General features: G+C 44.1%; 1 non-coding gene across 1 annotated transcript; it reads left to right on the top strand.

Annotated features, from left to right (window-relative positions):
- The first annotated feature begins 1646 nt into the window (after positions 1-1646).
- On the top strand, positions 1647-1809 carry LOC142847474 (U1 spliceosomal RNA). The gene has a single exon (XR_012910224.1). It is a non-coding gene; the product is annotated as a U1 spliceosomal RNA (small nuclear RNA).
- The last annotated feature ends 18540 nt before the right edge of the window (positions 1810-20349 follow it).

Below are 20349 nucleotides of genomic sequence, written 5' to 3'. Positions count from 1 at the left end.
GATCTGCAGGCAAAAGGAAGTGGTCTGTTTCACTAGGTGTGGCTTGAGCATATGTAAGACCTGAAAGCTCACCTCCACAGTGACAAACTTCCTCCAACAAGACCATATTTACTCCAACAAAGCCAAACTTCCTAATAGTGCTATTCTCTTTAAGGGATGCTTTCTTTCAAACTACCACATCCTTTAATGTAGGATCTCACTAGCTGGCCTGGAACTCATTATGTAAACCAGACCAGCCTCAAACTCACAGAGATCCTCCTGTCTCTGTCTTCCTAGTGCTTGGATTAAATGCACTCATTACCTTGTGATTTTATTAGCCTTTCAAAAACCATTTCCATTTTCCTTACTTATCATTACTCCAAAAAGAAAAATCTCACAATCAGAAAGATGCCAATTGTTCTTGTGGAGTGAATCCCACAACTCATATGGGATTCTTTATGCTGTAAACCTTCACCTGCTGGCCAATGTTGACCATGGCTCCTTCACTACATCCAGTGATTAATAGCCCTGTGTCAGGATTTCACAATATGGAGCTCAAAATGCAGACTTAATCCAATGAAAACATGTGCCAAGTATTTATAGTGAAAATACTTGTTGAAAGACTTCCCACCTATAGACACATACAGCATAGCTCCTAGGGAGTAGAACATCATTTTCCTAAAATTTTGGCAAGAAGCTGTGGAGCCTTGATAAGACTGGCAACATGGAGGAACATTTCCTCCTCCCTATGGCACCCAGCCAGCTTCTGAGAGCCCCATTCCAGCTTCTCAGAGCTGCAAATGCCTGGAAGTGATTTTTTTCTCCTTTACTTTATGGTCCTAACTCACAACCTACAGCAGTAATAAAAGAAGACATGAGGGCCACTACCACTCCAAGATAAGGTTTGAAATGCATAAGCAAGCGACAAACTCATCTTGGTGCAGGCTGCGCTAAGGTGGTCAATTTTCAGAGAAAGCATATATGAGACCTTGGGGTTTGGGAGATGGCTCAGTTGGTGAGGTGCCTGTTGTGAAAGCATGGGGATACACAGCACCCACAAAAAAGGTGAAAGCCAAGTATGGTCCCATGGAGGCTTATGCCTTTAATCCTAGGATTCAGGAGGCTGAGGCAGGGGGATCTCTCTGAGTTTAAGGTCAGTTTGTGTACATAGCCAGTTCAGAACATCAAGGGATACAAGGTGAGATTCTGTTTAAAAAACAAAGCAAAACAAACAAACAAAAAACTGAGTGTGGCTAGCATGTATCTATCACCCCAGCCTCGGAGTGACAGAGATGGGAGGATCCTGGAACTCATTAGTCAGCTAGTCTGCCCCAGCCAGTGAGCTCATGGTTCAACCAAAGACACTGTTGCCAGAGGTGGAGAAATGGTTCCAGCATTTAAGAACACTGTTGCAGAGGACCCAGGTTTGGTTTTCAGCCCCCATGTGATGCATCACAACTATCTATAACTCAGGGGCTCTGATTGCCTCTTCTGCCAGCTGTAGGCACCATACGCATACAGTATGCAGTACGCATACAGACAGGCAAACAAAAGTTACATAAAGAAAACAAAACAAAGACATGAGAGAGAGAGAGAGAGAGAGAGAGAGAGAGAGAGAGAGAGAGAGAGGAGATAGAGCGCCTGCCTCAAAAAAAAAACAAGTTTGGATACTTACCAGGCATGGAAGGTGTCATGACCACAAAGGTGGTTTCTCAAGGTGAGGCTTCTCCATTGTACTTGGGACATTCTGGCTCCTGTGATTTCCCCAAATGCAGGAAGCTCAACTTCATAATGCATCGAAGTGGGGTACTATGCTCATATTTTCCCTAAAAATAAAAAATAAGAGGGAGATTGAGGAGGACACCTGCTGTCAAATTCTACATGCACCTGTGCACACATGAATGTATGTGCACACACACACACACTACACATGCCCACATACATGTGTGTGCACACACCATACATACGTGCACATACACACCACACACACACTACACATGCATGCATTCACACACACACACACACACCACATATACACACACCACACACAAAAATCAATCAAACAAAAAAAAAACAACTCTGCAATGCTCCTTGGTTCAAGGTGGGGCAAGTCATACAGAGGCCCTTCTTCCTCCCTCTCGGGATACTTGGCATGGAATTTATGGATGACAAAAATAATTCTCTCTGTTACTCATAATAGCATCACAAGTGATTATCCTTCCTCAATCAGACAGACCATAATTTATTATACATTCATTTATGAAATATGTTTGACATTCACTCTCTATCTTTAATTGCTCACAATCCTAGGAGGGGCCCAGTCATGAAAACAAATAGTTACAAAACAGAAGGCTAAGTGATGGAACAAAAAGGTGGAGCATCAAGGAGGAGCCATCTGACTTAACCTTTGAACCAGGACAGCAGGGCCACGACCTGAGAGTCTGAGGTTGTAGCAGGAACCAGGTTATAGCCAGACGTCTAAACCAAGCCCAGGGTCCAGGCACAAAATCAAAATCAAGAGCCAGAAGAACAAAGCAAAGGGCTTATAGCTGAAACACAGATTCCAAATTTGGGGTCCCATGGTGTGTGTAGATAGATCACACAGTGGCAGAGTCAGCACCACTGAGTACCCACATTGCTTCCTCACCCCTCTCTTCTGCGACACCCCTCATTATCCTATAAGTGATGGATCAAGATGGCTCATAGAGACCCCCAACTTCCCTGTGTTTCTCAGGGTGTGTGATAAATGTGGGTGAGTCAAATTGGATCAGGAGGATTGGGGATGTCACGAAGAAAGGAACTTCCTCTTTCTGATGGATGGGAACAAACGAAAGGGAGGAATGTGGCTGGTAGTCCAGGGGTCCGTGAGCTGCTGTCAGTGGTCAGACTCCAGAGGTTGTACTTGGTCTTGGGAACCCAGATTTGAAACTGTGGGGTATGACCCTGGTTGAATTGGTATGATTTAAGGTTGTGGAGGGCACAAAAATTGACCGTAGTAAATTATCTTTGAAAGCACAATTACCAAACGTTAACTCAAAATCGAATGCATCCAAGGTATTTAGGGCATCACTTGTCCATGTGGCATCACATGACTGCCTGCAACCTTGGTTCTGGACAGTTCACACAACCCCATGCCTTGTTTTGAACATACTGCGTGCCACTCAACATCAATACACACTGCTGGGATTTAATTATGGAGGAACCACAAGTACCATCACTGTTAAGTACACGGGTATCCAATTAGGAGACTTTACATTGTATTGGGCCAGAATGATCGCTTTTACAAATTGCTACTTGAGGACTGGCAAGATGACTCAATGGCTAAAGGTACTTGCTGCCAAACTTGAGGATCCGAGTTCAATGCTCAGGACCCACAGAGTGGAAGGAGAGACGTGATTCCCACAAGTTGTTCTCTGTCCTTCACACACAATTGCACACAGACACAAATGAACACATAATAAAATATCTTTTAATTACTGCCTGGGTTCTGATTTAAATTCATAAGAAAATTTCCCCTGAACTTTGGCTTGAAATTAGGGCAGAATGGCCAACAGTTTCTGAAATGTTCATTTTTATATGATGTATTTAAGTGAATCTGTGTTCTTAACACTGACTCCTACAAAATCAAATCTTAATCAGCTCTGGAAAAAGATGTCAATGCTGATCCATGTCCTGTAGTATCGGCCAACCGAGGTTTATTTTTTGTTGTTTTTGTTTTTGTTTTGAGACAGGGTTTCTCTGTGTAGCCCTGGCTGTCCAGGAACTAACTCTATAGATCAGGCTGGCCTTAAACTCAAAGACCTCACTCCTTGCCTCTCCCTCCTAAGTGCTGGGATTAAATGCGTGTGCCACCATAGCTGGTTTAAGACTCCATTCTCTATGTAAATATCACCCAGCACACCCATTTCATCAATATGCCAATCTGCTTTCATCTTTAATAAAGGGTAAAATGGTTATAAATGGTGAGACTCTGAGGTATATATGTGTACATAAACACATACACACATGCATATGTGCATGTCTTAAAGAATTGTTTTAGAGTATTTTTTACTCTCTCTCTCTGTTTGTGTGAATATCTTTTTAAACTCATGTGTGCGCCTATCAGTGCCTGCATGCCATGGCACACGTGTAGAAGTCAGAAGACAACCTCCCGGGTTTCTTGTTATTCATTGCTGTGCATGCTAAGCTAGCTAGCTCAGAGCTTCTGGGGATTCTCCTGCCTCCACCTCCTATCACATCATAGCAGGGCTGGGACCACAGACACACATTCTACCGTGTTGGACTTTGTGTGGGTCCTAGAGACCCAAACCCAGGTCCTCAGGCTGGCATGGTAAGCTCTTTACTCACCGAGCCTTCTCCTCAGCCCAGGAATAAATTTTTTTACTGATGAATTTTTGCTTCTTATACTTATTTTACATAGCTGCATATTCAGAGCTGTGCAAACATCTCTAAGGCAAAAGAGGTCATAAGTGGAAAAAAATTAAGACACCCAGCTAGGCACACACACACACACACACACACCTCCCCACACAAATCCCTTCAGTTAAGACCCATTGCCAAGTCTGGTGCATGTATTTAATATCAGCATTCAGGAGGCAGAGAAGCAGATAGATCTCTGTGAGTCTGAGGCCAACCTGGCGTACATACTGGAATTCCAGGACAGGCAGAGCTACATAGTGAGACCTGGTCTTAAAACAGAGATGAAGTGGTAGTAGAAGGAGAAGATGAAGAGGAGGACGAAGAGAAGTAAAAAGGAGGAAGAGAAAGAAGGAGGAAGAGGGGATAAGGAGGCAGAGAAGGAAGAAGAGGGAAAGGAAGAGGAGAAGGAGGAGGAGGAAGGAAGGAAGGAAGGAAGAAGAAAAAGGAGGAGGAGGAGGAGAAGAAGAAAAGGGAGGAGGGGAGGAGGAGAGTGAGGAGAAGGAGGAGGAAGAGGAGGAGGAGCGGTCTCTGAGCCCCCAGACTCCTGGCAGCTGTCCTCACCATGCTGGTTGACCTGTGAGCAGGAGCTCTCACGGAGCCCAAGGCCCTAGGAAACAGGTGGCATTTGTGCCTTCCTGAATTAGCTGGGTTCTATCTGAAGTACAATGGAGGTGTGAGAATCCCACACAGCTTTCCCCATTTCCACCCGTGTACAGGGTCCCCTTCTCCACCGGTCTGCTTTCATTTTCCAGTTGCTGTCACTCATGGCAAGACAACAATCAATGGGCAATTTAAGAGATAATTGATTCATAAATTAGAAATCATTGTTATTATAGTCTATACTTCATCTTTCTAATTTATCATTAGTTATTATTGCCATTTTTACTATTATTTTATTTAATTTATAATTAAACTTTATCTTAAGTGTGTATGCCCAAGAAAAATAGGATACAGTGTGTAAGTTCAGAGTTGCAAGGGATTCCAGGCATCCACTGGGTGTCTTGGAACTGATGCCCTGACGATGGGGAGGGGATATTATGTAAATCCATCTGTAAATGGCTTCATGTTGCTCAAAGTATCTGGAGTTCCTAAGGATGATTATACGTCTTGGACTCATCCTAGGAGTGGGGTAAGGAGACCTAGGCTCAGCGAAGGTTAGGCCACCATTCGTGAGCTAAGATGAGAAGTCAGGCCTGTCAGGATTATTCTTCTGTGAACTTCTACCTGCTGGGCACCAATGGTCCTCTGGGAGAGGTGAGGCAATGTGAGGGCTCCCCTCTCCAAAGGTCTGGGGTCTTCCGACCAGAACACCTGCTCCTCAGACTAGGTGAGTTTTATTTTATGACAGAAATCAGTCCAGCTGAGCCTTACAGGCAGCACCCCAGGAGGATGGAAGATGTTTCTGGGGAAAGTGCTCATAATGATATTTTTGCATTTATGGGGCCCCTGTTTTTCTGAGCAGTTTACAGGCCGTTGAACTGAGTCATCGGACTCCTGTGGGTAATTGCTGTGTTTACAAGCAACAGCTCCTTTGGAGGATTAGGAAGGATGAGGCTGGGTGCCTATTTGAACTGGCCCACTCCTCATCTGCTTCCCCTGTGGGATTACAGTCCTCCAGGGGGAAGGGGGCCCTCCAGCACCCCAGGCTCTTCCTGATACTTTCTGGGACCACCTGGTTTCCCCAGGCAGCAGCAGGTCACCTTCCACCCCTCCCTTCACTCTCCACCGCATCATTGGAGCCCAAACCAGGGGCTCTGCTAACTGGGGGAGCCCTCCGTGCAGCAGTGAAAAGCATTACAGGCTTGCATATGAAATGTGACTTTTCTCGAGGAGTTGGAGGGTGTGGACCAAGAAGTGAAACCCTCCCCAGGGCTCTACTTGGGGCCCTGCCAGTCCCTCACTCTGTGTCCCTGCCTCCTGCTACTCTGAGAAGCTCCTCCCTCTTCTATACTCTGCCCTACAGATCTGCCTAGCAAATCTCCCAGTTCTCAGAAAGCCCCGACTTCAAAGCCAAGGTTTGATCTCATCCCAAAGTGTCTGGTGTCATATTCATCAATCCTTATCTTGTTTATTTAGCTTCCTCCTCCTCTCTTTCTCCTCCTCTCTTCCTCTACTTCTTTCTCCACCCATCCCCCACATCCATGGTCACAAGTAGCCCAGGCTGGCCATGAACTAAACTCTTGAACCCGCAGATCTCCTTGCCTCTACCATCTCCAAAGAGTTTGGATCACAAACCTGAACTATTGCACCCATCATTTTAAAAATTATTCTTTTTTAATTTTGTGTATGCACATTTGTCTGAATGTGGCAAATTCCAAGAAGGGCAGAGGTGCCAAATCCCCTGGAGCTGGCAGTTGTAAGCCACTCAATAGGGTGCTGGATTTGAACTCCAGTCTTTTGCAAAAGCAATACACTCTTCTAGCTGATGAGCCAACACTTTAGTGCCCCCACCCCCTTTTCTGAGACAGCCTTGCTATGTGTAGCCCAAGTGGGAATCAAACTCCTGCCTAGAAATAATCATCCCTCAGCTTTCCAAGTGCTAGGATTCCAAGTGTGTTTCACCATGACAGGCTTAGCAATACAATGCTTACTAGTCTTCTAATTTTTATGTCTGTCTGTGCACCTGGGGAAGTCAGAAACGGGTGTTGGATCATCTGGCACTGGAGTTACAGATGGCTGTGAGCTGCCATGTGGTGCTGGGAACGGAATCCAGGTCCTCTGGGAGAGCAGCAGTGCTCTTAACCACTGAGTTATCTCTCCAGCCCCAGCAATAACATTCTTGCAGCTAAAGTTTTTTTTTTTAATTGGAATGATATCTAGACAGCAGGTGGGACAGACCAAATGGGACACATCACTGTGTCCCACACCACCCTATGAATCTTAGGGTTGCTTCTTAGAAGCATTAATGATTGAACCCAAGGCCTTGCACCAGTTAGGCACCTGTTCCACCACCAAGGCAAACTCAGCCTTAGGTGCTTCTCCATTTTATGATTTATCGGTAGGTTCTCTGTGTGTATGTGGGTATGCATGTGTCAGACCCAGGGCCTCTCAATGCTAGGCCACTCCTCTATCGTTGAACTAAGCCCCATCTCTGGTAGATAATGTTTGATCAGCCACAGACATCTCTCCAGCTGACAGAATTTTAACTCTAAAGCCTTAAAGCCAAAGGAAGCTTGCAAATATCTCCTATTTAACCAGTGCTGTTTTGAAAATGGAAGTTTGAACTCCTTTGGGATGATTCTGAATCAGCCACAATCCCCACTACTCCCGGTGGCTATACATTCAGGAAGGGTCATTCATGTATGTGATCTGATTGCCGTCCATGTTATGTCAACTCCGCCAAATCCATGAGGTAGAAGAAAACCATTTCCTAACCATTCTCTGGTCAGCCCTGTTTGTTATCAGCTGCCTTGGGCTGGAGATCTTTTCCTCCTGCCTCCTTCTACCTTTGAAGGTGCATTGCTTCATTTGTTACTTTCATGTGTCTGCCTGCATGGGTTTATGTGTACCATGTGCATGCAGGAGCCCATGGAGGCAGAAAGAAGGGGTTGCATCTCCTGCAGCTGGAATTAAGGTGGATATGAACTGTCACATAGGTGCTTAGGACTAAACTCGGTCCTCTATGTGAGGAGTAAGAGCTCTCCACTCTTGGGGGATAATCTTTCTGAACACTGTGAAAATGTGTCTCTGCCTTACATGCTTTCTGATTGGTTTAATAAAGAGCTAAATGGCCAATAGGTAGGCAAGAGAGAATAGGCAGGACTCCTAGGGGAGAGAGAGGAACTCAGGAAGAATCTGAGGTCTGACGGATTCACCAGACAGACATGGAAGGAGTCAGACATACCCGACGAAGGAGAGGCAAAGAGCCACGTGGCAGAATATAGATTAATGGAAACAGGCTAATTTAAATGATAAAAGCTAATTGGGAGCAAACCTAAGCTCAGGTCAAGCTTTCATAAGTCTCTATTGGCTTTCAATGCGGGGCCACGTATCTCCACAAAGGGTCTGAGAAAGTTGGGAGAAAAAAAGTTCCAAACACAGAGCTGGACATACATGCTAGTAACCGCATTCTCCCAGACAGTTCCAGTGCTTGCAGTGTATAGGGCACGGCTCCTTTAGATGCTCTGCTGTGCAGACTACTAGGCACTGGGTAGAAATGCCTGTGCAGCATGGACACAAGAGCTTCCCAGAGCCGGGGCAGTTAGGAATGGCGCCTTCAGGTGCCATGGCCCTGAGCAGGTGGCCTAGCTTTTTAAGATTTGGCTTACATGGTCAGAGAACATTGCAGGCATGTAGTAAAGCCAGGTGTTCTTCAAAATGTGCTTAGGTGCTGAAGAAAGAAAAGAAAATGGGTAAAGACAGTCATAGAAAAATTATTGAAAAACAATGAAGTCTTTAAAGGGAAAGTAAAGTAATATAAAAAGAACAAGCTATGTAAGGATGGGAAATATAACTCAGGGAGCTTGGACCATATATAGTGCTTTATCAGTTTAAGCTTTTTTAAATGCTAATGAACAAAAATAATAGCTGCTGAGAGACACTGAATTGTAGACAAACTGCTAACCTTAGAATGGAAGCCAGGAAATGTGTTGTGTTGCAGGAGAGGTTATACCTTTGTTTTCACAGGAAAAGAAAAGCTGTGGATTCCTTCAAAATCAATAAAGATCATATTCGACCAGGGAGACCTCCTGAGAATCTTGGCTACAGACACAAAGGAAGCAACCAAGGAAGACTACAAGACAGGTGACATATCTGCTGATCCCATTAGTGGGAAGAGCTCTGGGACGGGAGGAGACAGGATAAGTCTTGTTGACTACAGAGTCCTCACAACTTATTATCATATGGCATGGATGGAGATTTATATTACAGTTAGTTATACAGTTCAAATGGACTTATAAAGTTGACATGTGCCTTTTACCTATACAACCTTCACAAACAGAGAATCATCTTTAGCTGATTGATGCGCACCACACATTCCATGCTTGTGTTAATGCAGATATGTATTTTACCTTTAAATTTTTGTTTGTTTTCAGAAGAAAAAGACCAGACATCAATAAAGACAGGTAGCCCAAGTGATTCAGCCTTTCAGAATGCATCTTTTGCAGTTTCCTCAAAAAAGCTGCATCCAGAACAACTTCAGAGTGGCTAGCTAAGGTGGTTCAGCCTCACAGACTACTCTAGAACAACTTCAGAGTGGCTAGCTAAGGTGGTTCAGCCTCACAGACTACTCTAGAACAACCTCAGAGTGGCTAGCTAAGGTGGTTCAGCCTCACAGACTACTCTAGAACAACTTCAGAGTGGCTAGCTAGGGTGGTTCAGCCTCACAGACTACTCTAGAACAACTTCAGAGTGACTAACTAGGGTGGTTTAGCCCCACAGACTACTCTAGCCAGGACTTGAGATAAACCCTGCATTGTCCCATTATATAGAGACTGGACAACAAATGATACAGCTAGCTCTCCCAGGACTTGACCACTATTCCATTTTTCTCAGGGTTCCCTAAAGATGCCATCGCCCCCAGACAACAGGAAGTAATTTTAAGAACATGATGCCCACATTCTTAGAAGTTGGAGGGGGTAGTTTTGATCAGTGGATTATGGAGATGTTTCTTCATTGTTTAGGAGGGTTTGTTGCAAGTTGTTAATGGTTATGGTCAGGGAGAAAAAACTAAGCAAAGGAGGTTAGATTCAGGGATCTCTTTCTTACTTATATTCCTTTTTTTTTTTTTTTTTTTTTTTGAGACAGGGTTTCTCTGTGTAACAGCCCTAGCTGTCCTGGAACTAGATCTTGTAGACTAGGCTGGCCTTGAACTCTCAGTGATCCACCCTCCTCTTCCTCCCAAGTGTTGGGATTAAAGGTGTACACACCACTACCCAATTCATCGATCTCTTTCTGAAAAGAAAATGGGGGGGGGGATATAGCAATGACAGAATAGAAGTATAGATGGATAGATTGTTAAATCTTTTAAGCTAAACTTTTAAACTAAAAAGCAGCTACTAGTTTCAAATATTTTACATTGGTATGGATTTTTGTGTATTGGTACAAATTTAAGGTTATTTTTGTTACAACATATGATATAGGAATGATAGGATAAAAGGGTAGATTATTGCTTTTAAACTAAGAAGCAACCACTAGTCTCAAATAGTTTACATTGGTATAGATTTTTATATATTGATACAAATTTAAGGTTATTTTTGTTTTAACATACTGTCTATTACAAAGGGACATTTCCTGTCCTAAACTCCTGGTCAAAAATAACCAACTCAGAGGCAGAATATGAATTAGAAAAGCTCAGTCAATAGCTTAGGCTTATTACTAACTAGCTCTTATATTTTTAAATTAGCCTATATTCCTTATTTACATTCTGCCACATGACAGTACTTTTATTAGCTTGGCACATTCATCTCCTGTGCCCTCTTTGTTGGCGGGTGGCTCCTCTGACTCTGCTCTTTCTCATCCCATTATTCTCAGTTTGGCCTTGCCACCTAACTATATCCTGTTCAACTATTGACCAGTTTATTTATTAAACCAATAACAGTGGCATATATTTGTGGTGATATTTTGTTTGTGATCCAACAAATTAAGCTTGCCTGAGGATCCGAGTATGGAGCTAGCTACTAGTTAGCCATAGAGGCCAGGCAGTGGTGGCACACACCTTTAATCCCATCACCCAGGAGGCAGAGGCAGACAGATCTCTGTAAATTCAAGGCCACCCTGGGCTATACAAGATTGATTGAGTCTTAAAGAGAAACAGAGTTATGTGGTGGTAGGTCACAGCTTTAATCTCAGTATTTGGGAAGCACATGCTTTTAATTCCAGCACTAGGGAGGTAGACAGAGGTAGGGATAGGTACGGATATGGCTGGGCAGAGAGAGGAATATAAGGTAGGAGAAGACAGAAGCTTAGCCCATTCAGTCTGAGGATTTGTAGAGACAGGATCTTGCCCCCTTGGTTCTGAGAATTTGGTAGAGGTAAAAAGTCTTTCTAGTGCCTGGCTCCTTTACTTCTCTGATCTTTTAGTATCTACCCCAATATCTGATTCCGAGTTTTTGTTGCTAAGAACATTTAGAAACCACACTACCTATATTCACACAGCATAAAGGAATATTCCACAGCAGTATATATGTTTCTACTCTGTTTAAGGTATTTTTGTATATTGACACAAATTTAAAGTTTTTTTATTTAAAGTAATTTTTGTTATAACATACTGTATATATGTTTCTACTCTTGTTTAAGATATTATGCTCATACAGCTCATTTAAAAATGTAATATAAAGGGCTGGAGAGATGGCTCAGAGGTTAAGAGCATTGCCTGCTCTTCCAAAGGTCCTGAGTTCAATTCCCAGCAACCATATGGTGGCTCACAACCATCTGTAAAGGGGTCTGGTGCTCTCTTCTGGCCTGCAGGCATATACACAGACAGAATATTGTATACATAATAAATAAATATTAAAAAATGTAATATAAAGATCTAGTTCTTGAAAGATATTATTATAAACTGTTTTGGATAATTAAGAAATGCAGATTAGCCGGGCGGTGGTGGCACACGCCTTTAATCCCAGCACTCGGGAGGCAGAGGCAGGTGGATCTCTGTGAGTTCAAGGCCAGCCTGGTCTACAAAAGGAGTTCCAGGACAGGCTCCAAAGCTACAGAGAAACCCTGTCTCGAAAAACAAAACGAAACAAAACAAAACAAAACAGAAATGCAGATTAGTAGTTAGTAATCTATAACAATCAAACTTGTGCTTTCAAGGTCAAACATATGTATTTTTAGATAGGTAGATAGTCTTCAAACATTTCAACGTCCTACAGAATATGGCTTTAAGATATTTTAATGATATAAGGCATTTTATGACAGTGAGATATGGGCTCCTGGCAGCACCAATCTACTTCAGAGAAGATGATGAGCATTAAAGAACCTCCATATGGAATTTGCTTTCATTTGTGGTAAAGTTAACCACTGGACAAAAAACTACCCTTGCCTCGGTTGCTGAAAGTATGCTGTCCAAATTGGACAAGCAGGACACAAAAGAAGATGACTGCCAAACTTAGCCAAGACAAGGTAATACAGTCCTTCAAAATTCCTGCTTCACAGAAAAGTCTGTCAATTATTCTAGGCCTATAGGCCAAAGATGGATCTCCCAACATTGCAGGGGAATTTTGGGTGGCTTTCCAGGTAGCCAACTGTCTGTCATCATTTCTATAGTTTTGGAAGTTGTTTGCTCTGTACTTCCTGTTTGCTCAGGTAATATTATATCCTTCTCAGGTCTCTGGTGGTGGTTGAAGACTAGATAATTATATCATCTTTTTTTGTTACCAAATTCAGAAAAGAAACTTGCAAAAGATATGTAAAGTTTATAAGGTTGAGAGACATAAATACTTAAGTTGTTTATCTAAGAAAATATTTTAAAGTCTAAAAGTATATTTTTAGACTGGTAATACAAGTTATAAAAGAAATTGGTTCAGGTATAAAACTTTGGAGTCACCAAGACAGGATAGATAATAGAGTATTCTTCAAATTTTCCAAATACAAATTGACTGTGCATTGTGAATGTAATTATTACCTGATAATTGTTCTTACTGTATACAGTTTCATTGTGTTAGAGTTAAAATCTTTCCTTTTTATTTAGACAAAAAGGGGGAAATGTTGTGGGATAATATTTTTGTACACTGTGGAAATATGTCTCTGCCTAAGACACCTTTTGATTGGTTTAATAAAGAGCTAAATAGCCAATAGATAGGTAGGCAAGAATAGGCAGGACTTCTGGGGAGAGAAAGGAACTTGGGAAGAATCTGAGATGCTCAGGATTTACCAGATAGACATAGAGGGAATTGGACATACAGAATGGAGGAGAAGTAAAGAGCCATGTGGTAGACATTGATTAATAGAAACAGATTAATTTAACTTATAAATGCTAATTGGGAACAAGCCTAAGCTAAGATCAAGCTTTCATAAATAATATTAAGTGTCTGGGTCAGTATTTAGAGGGCTGATAATCCAACGAAAGTCCTATGAGCTCAATACACTTAACCACTGAGCCATCGGTCCAGACCCACTTCTTTAACACAGCCTCCCCCTGTTGGAATTTTAAGTTTTCTTTACTAAACTGACTAGACCTTAAAGGTTACTCTCATAATTGTACAAATACATGGGCAATGTTTTGAAACCGAGGCTGGGAATGTAGCTCACTTGGTAGAGTGCTTGCCTGGCATTCTTGAGGTCCTTGGTTCAATCCCCTGCACCACTTAAACCAGATGTGATGGCACACACTGGTAGTATTCGGAAGGAAGAAGGAGGAGGAACTGGAGTTCAAGGTCATCTTTAAACAAATGAGTACAAGACCAGCCTTGGATACGGGAGACCCTTCTCAAAACAAACTCTGAAACTAGCTCTGGGGTTAGGAAAGTGTGGGTGACGTTATGCCCCATGATCGAACTGGATAGAGTAGGGATAAGGTGCTGACTTAGCTTGATCAGACCTGACACTGTCTCTTCTTTTCAGTGAAATAAAAGGGCTACTTTGAAATTATTGCACTAGGATTTGGGGATGCAGGATCAAACAACAACGTCGACTGCACTGGAGGATTCAGGTCAAGTTAGTCTGAGGTCGTGCACATTATGATTTGAGCCATGCTGGCTCCCACGCTCCTATCACAGCCTGGGGAGATGACTAAGCCATCAGACCAATGGCTCTGAGAAGCCAGTACTGCTCTCTGGGAAACTGGTAGTCACATGTAGCATCTGTCCTACCACAGGTGTGGTGGGAAGTGTTCTGTCAGGCCAAGCAAAGACCTTTAGATGTATTTCTTTTTAAAATAACTGTTATTTATGTGTACGTGTGTGTACGTGTGTGTGTGTGTGTGTGTGTGTGTGTGTGTGTGTGTGTATGCCTGCAGAGGTCAGAGGTATGTCAGATCCAAGATTTACACACAGCTGTGATCTGGGTGCTAGGAACCAAACTTTGATCCTCTGAAAGACCAATACATGCTCTTAACCAAAGAGCCATCTTTCTAGCTCCCTAGATCTGTTTCTTAAATGAAGTAAATTGTTTTCCAATCTCACATCAAGATTCAGTGAAAAGAGCTGATGATTTGAAGAAGCAGGGGCTGGAGGAGTCAGAGAAACAAGAAATCTCCAGGGGCTCCCCAAGGCCCCCAAGGTAGTAGAATTTATGCCAAAGCTAATGGAACTCTTAAATAAGAATATGCTGTTCCAAGAGACTGGAACAGCAAAGGCGCAGTGTGAGAGCATCCTGAGCTACTAATAAGCAATAACCACTTCCTAGTGCGGGGACATACAGGGCTCTCCACAAACATGTCCTGCCCTCCCGTGAGCAACAACAGATGGAGGAGCTTCAAGCCCTGTAAGCTGTCCTTCCACACATGTGGAATCATAAACAGGACTGGAGTCAGTGTGCCTGTCAACCTTCTGAGGGGGTAGGGACATGCACTGAAACAGGTGACTATGGCCAAGTCCTCTGGGTAAGTAAGCCACTCCATGGAAAAAGAGTTGATTGCCTGCATTATAAAATACTCCACAGATGTTGGTCCTTTGTGTGTGTGTGTGTGTGTGTGTGCGCATATGTGAATGCAAGTGTGTGCATGCAGAAGCCAGAAGTCCTCACTGAATGTTGTTGCCCAGATGCTATCCACTTTACTTTGAGACATGGTCCTTTTCTGGCCTGGAACTCATAAGAAGGCTACCCAGTGATAGTGACAGTGACAGACCCCTGGGCGAGGGAGGCTTCCAGGGTCTTGCCTCTCCCTCTCCAGTGCTGGGATCACAACCTCCTGCCATCACAACTGGCCTTTTATTCAAGTCTTCGTGTTTGCGAGGCAAGCCTAGCCAGCGAGAGAATAAGCTGCGAGCCATCGCGCCAGCCCAAGGATTGTACTGGTGTCAACAGCCACAGCAGGAAGAGGTGCCCATGTTTGGGACAGGGCCTTCACACAGCAGAAGCTTTGGGGAGCAGTTTGTCAAACAGTGAATCCAACAGTGACCCCTGCACCCTGACCTCCAGTTTCCCCATTATGACCCAGTTTAAGCTCCCCTTTTAAAAGCTTATAGAAATATTTCATCACTGTAATTACAGGCGAGGCTCCCTCTGTCGTAAGAAGAGAGCTGGTGAAAAAGGGGACAATTAAGCAAGACACGTAATTGAAGGGTATATAAATATATCCGGTGGCAGATGAGGGCTTTTCCTGTTGGATACGCTCTCCAGGATCCAAGGGCAGAGAGGAGTGCCCTGCTCTTGGGCAGGAGGATGATGAACACTTTATTACTAAAACAGGAGTGAGGGGTCTGTGGGCGAGGGAGGCTTCCGGGGCCTCCAGCGTGGATTGAGTCACACCCTCCCTTCCCTACCCAGGAGGCTTTCCACTCTGGAGCCCCATTTGGAAAGTCTACTAATCAGGAGACAGGAGGGAACATTTGGAATAGAGACAGTGTGACTCCTGTCACTGAGCAGAACAATGAAGAGCTCAAAAACAGTAGTATCTGCTAGTGGAAAAACCAATAAACATATAATTTTCAGGTAATTACGATCATATAATTAGCTCTCTGCTTTTTCATATGCCCTGGCAAAAATGGAACTGGGGAGCCACTGGGATACAGTTTACTGCAGTACAACCCAGAGCAGAAAGGACGTTTCGAGTTGGTTTTGTTTTCTCCCCCGACAGAAATGAAGGGCCACTGTGCCCCCAAGCTGAGGAGCCCAGGCCCACGTCTGGTTGGTTAGCAAGTCCGGGAGGTGAGTAAAATCAGCTCAGCACCTACAGACTGAGCATCTGGATTTCAGTCAGCTCTTTAGCCCCCCGAAATGTCAGGTCCCCTTGTCTTCCGGGTCCTTCCGTAGGATGATGGTGCTAAGCTCAATGGTGCTTCCTTATCATACCCAAGGGGCAGAAAATGTCGAGTGAGGAAATCCTAGGTGTCACTACCAAGACGAACGGCAATCCCGAGCTCAATTCTATCAGGCAAAAATCTCATCCCGTGGTGTCAGCTTTTTATTATCATAAGGGATCCACAAATCAGGGAAACTTTATAAGCAAAAGATTTTTTTAAAAATTTATTTATTTATTAAAGATTTCTGTCTCTTCCCCACCACCGCCTCCCATTTCCCTCCCCCTCCCCCTGTTAAGTCCCCCCCCCCCTCAGCCTGGAAAGCAATCAGGGTTCCCTGTCCTGTGGGAAGTCCAAGGAACCCCCACCTCCATCCAGGTCTAGTAAGTTGAGCATCCAAACTGCCTAGGCTCCCACAAAGCCAGTGCGTGCAGTAGGATCAGAAACTCATTGCCATTGTTCTTGAGTTCTCAGTAGTCCTCATTGTCCGCTATGTTCAGAGAGTCCAGTTTTATCCCAGGCTTTTCCAGACCCAGGCCAGCTGGTCTTGGTGAGTTCCCAGTAGAACATCCCCATTGTCTCAGTGTGTGGGCGCACCCCTCGTGGTCCTGAGTTCCTTGCTCGTGCTCTCTCTCCTTCTGCTCCTGATTTGGACCTTGAGATTTCAGTCCTGTGCTCCAATGTGGGTCTCTGTCTCTGTCTCCTTTCATCACTTGCTGAAGGTTAATATTCAGGAGGATGCCTATATGTTTTTCTTTGGGTTCTCCTTATTTAGCTTCTCTAGGATCACTAATTATAGGCTCAATGTCCTTGGTTTATGGCTAGAAACCAAATATGAGTGAGTACATCCCATGTTCCTCTTTTTGGGTCTGGCTTACCTCATTCAGGATAGTGTTTTCTATTTCCATCCATTTGCATGCAAAATTCAAGAAGTCCTTGTTTTTTATTGTTGAGTAGTACTCTAATATGTATATATTCCATACTTTCTTCATCCATTCTTCCATTGAAGGGCATCTAGGTTGTTTCCAGGTTCTGGCTATCACAAACAATGCTGCTATGAACATCGTAGAGCATATACTTTTGTTGTATGATAAGGCCTCTCTTGGGTATATTCCCAAGAGTGGTATTGCTGGGTCCAGGGGTAAGTTGATCCCGAATTTCCTGAGAAACCGCCATACTGCTTTCCAAAGTGGTTGCACAAGTTTATAAGCAAAAGATTTATGTAGCTCCCAGTTTTGGAGGCCGAGAGTGTAAACGGCATGGTGCAGGCTTCGAACCCGTGGTGGATGGCCAAGTGTGGGGCATGAGCAGAGGGAAGATTGCGTATAGAACCAGACAGCAGGGAGGGCGGGGCAGGCATACTCACTTCATAATAACGCTTTCTAAGAACTACCAATGATGGACAGTGGATGGCAGGCGGCAGACGATGGAGCGTGACCAGAGAGAGATTATGTTTTGAGCCCAGAAGCAGAGAGGAAGGGAGCAGTCTTGTTCATTTCCTAGCACCCTTCTCCCGAGGACTATCAATGGGTCCCATAAGACCTACCTGACAGTACTGACCTAAGGGCCTTCTGCTAGGTACCATCTCTTGCAGGTCCTATCACCTCCCAATGCTACCAGCCTGGGGACTGAGCCTCTAGTTGTGTGACACCTGAGAGGACATTCGAACAATACCTAAATCAGAGCACTTAGCATTCATTTTATTTTTCTCATTGGATTTTTGTTGGGTTTCAAATGAGGCGCATTGACACGAAGTTCATGGAAGATAACCAGAACACACTCACCATCGATGCTGCAAACCTGTGGCGAACAGATGGACATGGCAGGAAGGCCTGTTGTTAGCGGTAGCCTGTGTGCACTGCCTGGCTGTCATTAGCTGCCTTTTGCATGCTCTTCGGGGCTGAGGGGTGGCAGTGGGGCTTTGCATCATCAGCTACCAATGCTGAAAATAGAAAATGTCAACAGTGTATGAAAGAGCACCTACCAAGCAGACACACAGAGCCTAAGTACATTTGCAGTATATCTGCAGTATTAAAATTTCATAGGGAGGGTGATGGAGTGGAGGGAGTCCAAGAGAGCTATTCAGGGAGGCAATAAAAGACGGAGAAATACTTTTTAGACAGTTCTATGATTCTAAGAGTCCTGATCTGTAGATTCCACAGGCCCATGGCTGAGGGTTTCTCTGTGGACTGGTGTCCGCCCAACTCAGCAATGTCAGAGTGTGAATCTGGGGAGGTTCCTTTGCCATTCTGAAAGCATGAATGCATATATCTATGAATCATCATTTTAGAGGAAGAGAAGATGACAAGTTTGATTGGTGTCTTCATTTTCTTCCTCCTGAAAGCAGAGCCTGAGGTGGACTTGAGTTTTCAGGGTGTCTCAGGATGCAGGAGAGAGGAACAGGGCCAGTGGGGCAGGGTAGGAGGAAGAGCCCATGGGGCTGCTGTTACTGGACTGCTTGCTGTCATGGAAGGGGCCCTCACTGGGCTGACTCAGAGGAGCCAGTGGCTATGGCTCTCAGGATGTTCCCTTTGAATGGATCATTATGTTTGGGGGCCAGGATCCAAGGGGCACCAGATTGGTGTCTCTGCCTGTTATATCTCCTGCTCTGAAGTCTGACTTGTGTGCAAGACTTTCCCTGGAGAGATCAAATGTCTATTCACCCCAGACAGGGGACCAAAGTAATGATGCTACCAAAGTCAAACTTGGTGAGCTGCTGAGTTTCCTGGTGTTATTTCAGGAGTATGGATGAGTGGTTACTTATAGGATTAGGGATGACTCAGAGGCAGCTGCATCACCCATGCCCACCCCACATGGCTGATGACTCAGGAGAGTTGCAACCCTGCAGCTCTCTGCACCGCAGGGCAGATTGCTCAACAGGTCAGCTGTTTGAAGAGTCCCCACCCCAACCCCCACAGAGGTTTACTGCTTTCGTAACTTTGGGGAGGGAGGGACCTTGTAAATCTTGTTCGTTTTAGGAACTTTCTAACATTTACCAGTTGTTTTCCCCGGAGTCTCATGAACCTCCCGGTTTGAATTCAGAGGAAATTGCTACACCAGACATTCTTGTCCTCCTCCCTGCTGCCACCGCTGCCTTCGACAGTAGCCGCCTCTCTCCACTGCTACACAGCTCCTGATAGATGCTCCCCTCTTCCTGGGTCTAACTTATATTGTATCCCATCAACCTTAGAGACTTAAACGTCTCTCAGTCTTCCCTTCCATCCCTCTCTCTGGTGCTAGGCTCTGGGTATCCCGTCATCCCCGTCATTCCTTCTTGATTCCCAACACTCTGCTCATATTTCTAGGAACATCTTTTTTTCCCCAGATATTTTTCATTTGAACCATCTGATGTAAATTTTCTCACTCCACATGATACTGAATCTAAGGGTGTCCTCACTCTCCAGGTCTCGGTAGAGCACTTTGTACTTTCTCTTCAGAAGAATGGCTCCATGTTTCTCATATGACAGCCCATGTTAGGGTGAAAGCGACTGATGCGGACAGGTCTACAGACTCGGAATAAGGATGAAGGAATTCAAGCAATGTCTCAGCAGGGCCATCGCACATAAAGGAGGAGGCGATGGTGACCATCAATGACCTTGTCAATCAGAAGTCTGGGAGGTTGCTTCCGTCCTGCAAACCACCCATCATGTTTTATTTGATAAAAAAATAGAGATGCCACGTTTAAAAATTAAACAGCTTATCAAATTTTAGCTGTCAATCATGGATATTGTTATTAATGATGAAAATTTGAATCATGTATTAAGATACTTGCAAGCTATATACTTCAAACTACAATGAACCTCTAACAAATCACATTTTACACAAAGAACATTAGTTGGAATAGATGGAAGTTCATCCTCTGGGCCTCCCTGTAAAAATCATTTTTATTATCCAACTTACTTTAAAGAAGCTATGAGATTCCATTGGGCATGAAGGTGTGTGCTTATAATCCCAGCCTTGGCAGTTTAGTCAAATTATGTCAAAAGAGAGGGGGCGGGAAGGAGGAAAGAAGAAATGAAGGAACGAAAGAAGAAAGAAGGATTTCTTAAGGAGGCAAGAGTGTGGCTCACTGATAGTTCACCTAGCATGTGTGAGACCTTGGATTCAACCC

Source organism: Microtus pennsylvanicus, chromosome 3, assembly GCF_037038515.1.
Source record: "Microtus pennsylvanicus isolate mMicPen1 chromosome 3, mMicPen1.hap1, whole genome shotgun sequence".
In the NCBI taxonomy this organism is placed as follows: Eukaryota; Metazoa; Chordata; class Mammalia; order Rodentia; family Cricetidae; genus Microtus; species Microtus pennsylvanicus.
The sequence above is the reverse complement of the archived record's forward strand: the minus strand, read 5'-3'. Positions and strand labels throughout refer to the sequence as shown.